Source organism: Myodes glareolus, chromosome 10, assembly GCF_982192425.1.
Source record: "Myodes glareolus chromosome 10, mMyoGla1.1, whole genome shotgun sequence".
NCBI classification, from domain to species: Eukaryota; Metazoa; Chordata; class Mammalia; order Rodentia; family Cricetidae; genus Myodes; species Myodes glareolus.
Genome location: NC_142035.1, coordinates 77,226,967 through 77,235,301, shown reverse-complemented (window position 1 = coordinate 77,235,301; position 8,335 = coordinate 77,226,967). Strand labels below are relative to the sequence as shown.

General features: G+C 47.6%; 1 long non-coding RNA gene across 1 annotated transcript; it reads left to right on the top strand.

Moving 5' to 3' along the window:
• Positions 1–275: 275 nt before the first annotated feature.
• Positions 276–7,944, top strand: LOC146892643 (uncharacterized). The gene is made up of 2 exons (XR_015739154.1): positions 276–390; positions 7,330–7,944. It is a non-coding gene; the product is annotated as an uncharacterized LOC146892643 (long non-coding RNA).
• Positions 7,945–8,335: the final 391 nt, after the last annotated feature.

The window sequence follows — 8,335 nt, the reverse complement described above, 5'->3', positions numbered from 1 at the left end:
GTCTTGGTGTCTGAGGAGCTGACTTAGGCCAGTCTGCACAAAGACTCCCAGGAGAACCAAGAACTCTGAGTGGGGGTGAGGCACATAGTGGCGGTGGGGGTTCATTTTCACTGTCCACTGGATGACACTTAGAATCCTGATAGAAACAAATGCCCGGGCGTGTCTCTGAGGGAGGTTCTGGATTGGGTTGATTGCCTTCGGAAGACCCACCCTAAATGTGGAGGGCACCAATCCGTGGACTGGAGTCCTGGGGTGAATATAAAGGGAAACCGAGCTGAGCAACAGCTTTTGTTTCTCTCTGCTTCCTGACCCCAGATGCAACGGGCCCAAACACCTTGCCTTTCTGCAGCCATGACTTCTCCACCAAGATGGACTATGTTTCTTTGAGCTGTAAGTCCGAATAACCTTTCCCTGCAGGTCTTTGTGGTCACAGAGGCCCTAGAGGAACCTGGGCATTACACACACACAGGCTTGTTCCCTCAAGAGAAGGAAGGCAAAACCTGCTCTCTGCCCAGGAGGCTGAAGCAGCTATGCTTCCTAGCCTGGTGACACTGTCTGTGTGGCCAGAGATTTTCTGGCACTGGGTATTTCCCCAGACACTTCTCATGGATTTGTTTTTCTCACTCAATCTATAAGCTCCACAAAGAGTTTTTTATATAGTCCCGTCTGATCTGTATTTAGCTTACTTTGTTCTTTGTAGAGATTTATGTGTTTTTTGTTGTGTGTGCAGGATCAAGTTTTCACCAAATGGTGCTGTGCTTAAATAACCCTAAAATAAACCACTTGGGGTCAGACTTTTGAAGTTTGAAACAACACTAGCAACTGAGTCACACTGAGCCAAGCTGCCTTCTTGCCTCTCATGGTAGCTCATCCCTCCACTGGCTATGAAGGTTGCAGAGATCCCTACACCATGGGAGCAGTGTTTATGTTATACCCCTAAATCTGTTCACCTAGAACCCTCCCTGTGACAAAAGTCCAGCAGCCCCTGGCTTCTGTTTTCTGTAACCTACATAGGATTCACTAATTAAAGTGCCGAGAATCCTCCAGCTGATTGTTTCTTTGTATTTGGTACCAAACCCGTAGATTTCCTCCACCTTCCTGCTGCCCCATCTCACGCCATCTGCTCCCATCCACAGGGACAGAACCCTGGACCCCAGCACCTTCTCCCTCCCATGGACCTCAGCACCAGCACTCCCCATCAATGGACGGTAATCCACTCAGGTACCCAAACTTCCCTCAAACAAAGAGAATTAGGAAATGGAGTTAAAAATTAAGAACTTGGAGAGAGCCAGGAAAGAGCTTGTCCCAGTCATAGAGGAAGTCAGATAAATAGCATGTACCAGGTGATGCTGGAGGTGCCCATGCCTGGCCCAGCAGTTCACAGCATCATACATGTGCTTGCTCAAGCTTTGCGTCCATCACTCTAAGCCAGCCTTAGGTGTCCGGGGAAAGCACTAGAGAGTTGTGTTAACACCAGTTTTACCTTGCACACGTCCAAGTATCACAGATACAGGTCTGAGTTGGTCATGCATCTCTTTATTTCCTTGTCCCTTTGTATCGTCCTTGATCCCCATCTCTGGGTAGATCTAATAGCTAATATTTATGAGCATTGTTGCAAGCCAGACATTGTTCTGAGCCTTTCATATAGTTAGAGTATATAATTCATACAACAGCTCCATGAAAGAAGAATTGCTTTTCATATTTATAACAAAGAAGAAAACAGGTCCAGGAAGTAACTTTGTCCAAGGTCATACAACTAATAAAGAGAGCGGAGAGTTGAGTTGCTCCCAGGCAATCTTGTTTCAGAGTTTGTGGTCTTAACCCCTCCACACTGTGCGTCTCACACTAAATAGTCGTAGTGACTACGCCTTGAGAAATGCAAGCTCCTAGAAGCTCTCTCGTCTCTACTAGTATACTTCCTCCCCAGGGATAGAGAGTACCAGTGTGGGGCACTTTTCTCCTGGCCATCAAGTGTCCAGTACACAGCCTCCCAGAACAAAGGGCACATCTGTGTCTTCACAGAATGCACGAGGAAGAAAGTGGTGGGGGGAGCCAGGGTCCTGGGTGAGAGGTTACAAATAGCAAATGCTTGTCAAGTTCTAATCATGTGGCAGGCATGGTTTGGAGTATTTCACATATGGACATAAGTGATTATGCTAGCCAGGCTTGCAGATACTCACCTCTGCAATTCTTGCCCTTGTCTAGCTGTCCCCCTCCCCCATGCTGAGCTGAGCTAACCTGTGTGACCAGGAGATCCTGCACCATCACCACCTTCTCCTTGTTCTTAGAGAGGTTAAGTTGCCAAAGGTCCCACTGCCCATATGGAGCTGAACTGTTCTTCACTCCAACCCAGGCAGTGCAACTCCAGAGCCCAAACCGGCTAACACCAGAACCACAGTCACATGGGGGGGGGGGCTATTAGAAATGCAGAGACCTGCCTTCCACCGCACCTAGGCTGGCTGAGACAAGTGTATTGCATGTGTGTTTGTGTTATATGTATGTGTGTGTGCTCAGATTGGTGCAAGTGCATGTGTGGTTGTGTTACATGTATGTGTGTGTGCTCATATTGGTGCAAGTGCATGTGTGGTTGTGTTACATGTATGTGTGTATGCTCATAGTGGTGCAAGTGCACATGCGTTTGTGTTTATGTGTGTGTATGCATGTCATGTTGGTGCAAGTGTATGCACAGGTTGTCTGCTTGAGTGGGAGGCCAGAAGCTAGCCTTGGTGCTATATCTCAGGTACCAGCCACTTCTTTCGTCCCCTGAGATGAAGTCCTTCATTGGCTTGGGATTTGCCTTGGTGGCTAGGCCAGCAAGGCTTAGGATCCACCCACCTTTGACTCCCCAGTGTTAGAATTACAAGCATGCTTAGCTTAAAACAAACAAAGAAAATCGTGTTCTGGGGCTTGATCCCAGGACCTTGTGCATGCAATTTAGGGAATGAGCCTGTCTCCTGCCCAAAACTCTGTTTTTAATGAGCTCTCCAGGTGTTCTCCAGTCCTGCTAAAAGTGAGAGGCGTCTACATTCCGCCATCCTGTAGCTCACCAGCAATCCTCCTGGCTCTTAGTGTAGCCTGTGTCTTACTAAATGTGCAAATGGACATTTGCTGTTATTGCCTATGGCCAGCTTTTGTTCAAAGCCTTTTCTGCCTCTCAACGTCGGAGAGCATCAAAAAGAACACACCTACCCAAATGACTTAAAAATGTTTTCTTTGCCTTGCTGGGGTTCCCTGCGTCCTCAGCTCTCCCCAAACCGGAGAGCTCAGTCATCCAAACAGAGAATCAGACAAAACCGAGCCAAAGCTCCAACTCTACATGTGAAGGAAAAGCAGAGGGGAGCTCATTGCAACCTGGGGATGCTATTTTGTTCCTTGCCAAAACCTATGCTTCTCAAATTCGTGTGCTGCAAACAGATTGAGACCTGGACTCTCTGGGCCCTCTGCCTCAGCTGTTTCTGCCTTGCCTGCACCCCTTTTCTGTGTTCCCTCTGATATCCAGATGGCAGCGGACACAGCGGTAAAGGCAGCTCCAGGCAGCAGCTCCCAGGCCAGCTGCATATTTGATTAACAAGAAGGCTGGGCAGATGCATCCTATCACAGAGGCAGGGAGAAAGCCCCCACCAAATGCCAGCCTGTTTCATCATTTCCCAGCCAAGGAAAATTTTCGTATTATCCTGACGCCTGTCTGGTCAATGATCCCATAATGGCAGCCCTGGTGACTGAACACTGGCTATGGGTCAGGTATCCTGAGTCGTGGAGATAGCTTTGGTGGCGATTGTACATAAGTAGTCTGAGGCCCAGAGTAGTGGACTAACTTTCCCATGGTGACAAAGCTGAGGAGTAAAGACAAGATCAGATGGACCTATAGGCCCTCTCTACGTAGTCAGCTAATCATTTGCTAGTGCAAATCAGGACGGTAAAGGTGAGTTTGGGCCCAGACTGGCCAGCAGAGGCTCTTGTGCAGCTAGGATTTACCTTCTAAACCTCCTAAAAACATCCAAGCAAAGGCAGCTAATGGCTCGCCACAGCCACTTAGTAAGCGGATAATACCTTGTGGTGTTCTTCCTGTGATGAATTCTTTTCACTAATTTAGAGCTGTAAACATATTGCACTAAAAAGCCTGGGGAGATGACTCGCTTAGTACAGTGCTTGACACACAAGCATGAAAATACTCAAAAGTCAAGTACAGCTTTGTGTCCATAACTTCCAAGTCTGGGAGGGTGCAGGGACAGGCAAGTCTCTGAAGCCTGTTGGCTGGGCAGTCTACCCCTCTAGGTTTAGTGAGAGAACCTGTCTCCAAACTAAGATGGAGGCCAACTGAGGAGGACATCAACACTGATCTTAAGGCTCTCCACACACATGCACACACGTGCATCCGCGTCTGCATGGGCACACACTCTCATGAGAACGATACTTCTCATATGCAAATCATATGCAAATACATGCATGTATATCCTTAGAGTATTAATTACGTTGCTTATGGGACTTTCCTTGTGCTCCCCTAAATTTGAACTTGACGAGGGTCTCACTAGACTGGCTGAACCATATAAGGTAGACATGGGGCCAGTAAAGTGTTGCAGACATGTAGATGGGCGCACCGAAGCTAAAAGGCATGTATCGGGTCATACACTGAGCTCAGGCTGTGGGTGTCGGGGCCTGGCTTCACCCCACGCTCCTCAGGCCCCAGAGCAACTGTTCTTTCCTCTTCACAAAGCCTCCCTGGAGCCTTTCTTCAGAGTCACCGCATCCTACACCATAAAGGACATAAAGGTGTCTCAGGACAGACAGCGCCCGTTCTCTGGACTATCACACCCAGACATCTCGTGGGACGGCAGAATCTGTGGTGCACAGAGCGCGCGAGCTAAGCTCCGACCTGCAGCAGACAGGGCAAGGGGAAGAGAGGGCATCTCAGCACAGCACTCTGAGGCCCGAGGGAAGGGCCCTTCCGCCCTCCCTTAGGTTACACTGAAGGTCCCAACCCCCTTCTCTCCCTCCACTCTCTCCCTCACACACAGAGAGCAGCGTCAGCAGCCTGTAGAAGTATACAAACTTCGATCATTTGTCTCTTTTGTCATGTTTTTCCCAGTTACCCTCTGCAAGGCACATAATTTGTTGAATGGAAAGGGTGTAGACACTCTTTCTGTGAGCTAATTCGTTTTTCTTCTGTTGGGGCCTCAACTGGGTGTTTAATGTTTCCTAGTTGACCACGGGTTTTGGGGAGACTAGAAAGATGCCTAGCTTCTGCTCCACCCCTTACTGGGTGTTCTATGTCTTGGCTTTGGCTGAGGTTCAGAGGGGTTCAGGGCTCTCTGCAGGGGACATTTTATTCAAGGCAGGAGCTTGGGTGTATGAAAAGACAGCAGATGGCTACTAGACCACTGGCGGCTTGGGATTGCTTCAAAGACTCAGACATAGGACCTGTAGCCACCTTTGTCCAAAATATAAGCCATTCCCCAAGAGTGATGGAGGCCGATTCATCCCCAACATATGACATCTTTTTATCTGATGGCCTGGGTCACTTTCAGCAATCTTGGTCACCCTCTCCAAGGGTGATGACACCTCAGCTCCCAATATTGGCGTTACAAGGCTCTAGAGGTCCAGGACCTGGTGGGCTTCTGTCTTCACCTTGAATGCAGACTCTTGAATACAGGCTCGACCCAGGAGTTCTTTCATGAACACTCATCCAGCTTCCCATTGCTTCTGGCCCTTGAAAGATGAAGTCTGAAAATGTGCTGGTTCTGTTGCTATGAACAGTCAGCCCGGGAGGGCCAGCCTGAGGAAACAGTATAAATAACATGGAGGTGAGATGCCATTTGGCTGAGTATAGCCATCTACTGACACATAACAAATAAATCAACCCAGAACTTGACTCAAACGCGACATATTATCTCACAGTTAGTGTCTGTCAGGAACCCAGATGGTTTAGCAGAACCTCTGTCTCAGGTATTTCGATGGCTGAAATCAAGGTTCAATCTCCAACTGTTGTCTACAGGTTGCCCACAGCTCCTTGCTAGATGGATTATAGATATCTTTCAGACAAGTATAAGGCAAGAACAGAGAGAGAATAACCAGTCAGAGGTCATGGTCCTTTAACTTAATTGTGAAGAGATACCCCATCATGTTTGTCATATTCTGCTGATTAGGATTGAGTCGTGAGTCCATCCTACGTCCAAGGAAAAGGACACGCACAGTGGCATGAATGTTAGAAGCTGGGAATCACGGGTGGTCATGTCAGCATCTACCTCCTGTAGCCTGTTGGGACTGAGTAGACCACATCTAGAAACTGTATGTCCACCTTTGAGGGATCCTCACACACTTGCAGGCAATTCTTTATCCTTGGGTGGCCCTGCTAAATAGCTCATGACATTGGCCATGATGGGTTGGACCATGGTGGAATGCCTGAACAAAAAGGAAGCTGAGGGAGGCTTAGCCCTCAGGTCCCATTCCTTGGAATGCTTTAGTAGTGAGCTCGGAGAAGGACATGGAACATTTGCTTGTTTAAAAAAAATGTTCAAGGTATTGGGTAGATGAAGTCCACACGACAGGCATGCTCCCTGTCCTTATGGGGTAGATTAGGAAGATGTGTTGCTTTGCACAGAGCAAAGACAATAGGCAGGGAAAGGAGGGCTGTGATCTAGGATGGCCAGCAGGCACCATAAGAAAGCACTGGTTTTTAAGGAAGTGAGAAGAGGGAGAAAGTGGCTGGTATTTCACTGTGGAGGGAGCAGAGGCAGGAGCATAGCTGAGGGAAGCCTGTGCATAAGGAGGCATGCACACTTGTTCCACTTAGCACCCAGCTGAACAATCCAGTGGAGATATGCTATTGTAGACATCCAGAGGATCCAGGTTGACCTCATTTGAGTCTTTTGATCACTACTGAAGCAACTGGGCACCTGGTCAGCCACCTGCATCCCCTGCCAGACAAGAGGAGGAGGTTCAGGGAGCCAGGATCAGCTTCATTTAGGTCAGCGAAAAGTGGATTCTGACTCCAGTGATGTCACAGGACATTCATTCTCTTAAAGACACTTCTGCTTGTTGTATGTATAGGTTATAGGTCATCTTTCTTTTGTCCTTTTCCTTTTTCTTCTTTTTTGGCAGTAGTAGGAATTGAACCTAGGACCTCATGCATGCTAGGCAAGAATCTTCCACTGAGTAATCCTCTGAGCAAACAGAGCACCATTAGTTCCCTGGACAGTAATCTGACACAGTCAACAGGACGCGCATCTCCATTTCTGTCTCATTTAATTCTGCATAAGGCTGTATATTGGAAAGTTCTCAAATTGACAGTTTTTCCTTACAACTCTTTTTTGTTCCTATTCTCCTTTTCAGGTCGGAGCACAGCCAAGGAAAGAGATTGGGTTGCCCTTGACTCCGCCTGAGGGTTCGTGGCTGCTTACTGCTCAGATGGCTTCTGGAGTCCCTTCTGATTCATTTTTACTTGGTTTATAATTCCACATCTCTGTCCAAGATCCCTGAGCAGCGGTTATACCCGCCTTTGAGTGTCTCTCTGCCCAGTGCAACATTCAGCAACGTCATATGGTTACCTGGAAATTGGCCCTGGTGGGCGTATTTACACCACAGAACTTGGCAAACACCGCAGCTCACAACGTCCCCACCCCAGAGCTCCTGGTTAAACAGTGACTTGCCTCTAAGGAGAAGCCTCCAGACACTGCCTTACTAAATATTATTTTCCTGTCCTTTAACAGTTGTGGCATCTCTGGGTTATTTCATTTCTCTGCTTGCCTCTCCCACACCACTGCTTTTAACATTTCCACTCCTCAACAAGACTAACGATGCTGTGAATTGGTTGATATAAATCCAAAGCGTAGGGCAATCGATGTAAGAAAATCTCAGAATTCGACAGCTAACTCCCGTCTTCCTGAAGTTTACAAAAATCCTTGTATTATAACCCGGTTTAGCGCTGGTTAAGATTCATTTTCTGCCGTTGTGTCTCTGCTCTGGTATTTCTCGGCGTGATACACTTTACAATGTGATCCTTCTTTTCCCATGACAAATTCACTTACAAGGTCATGAGGAAAAGGAGAAGGAACACAGGAAAGCAAATGATGGTGACAATGGAGTGCAGTACACAGGGGACAGATGTCTGGGAGTGTGAGCAGAGCAGCTGAATCTCTCTTCGACTCAGTATTTTGTGTTTAGTCCCTGGCATATTAATCAAAGAAGCTCAATATTGAACCTATTTCCCCTACAGTTTTCTAGACCTATTTTCAAACGTGCTTGCTAATTTCTTGCCATTGTGTGTCAAGATCTTCACTAAGTGATCAGTTGTCCCAAGGATTATGCATTCCCTTGAAGTCCTTAAGTCGAAATCCTA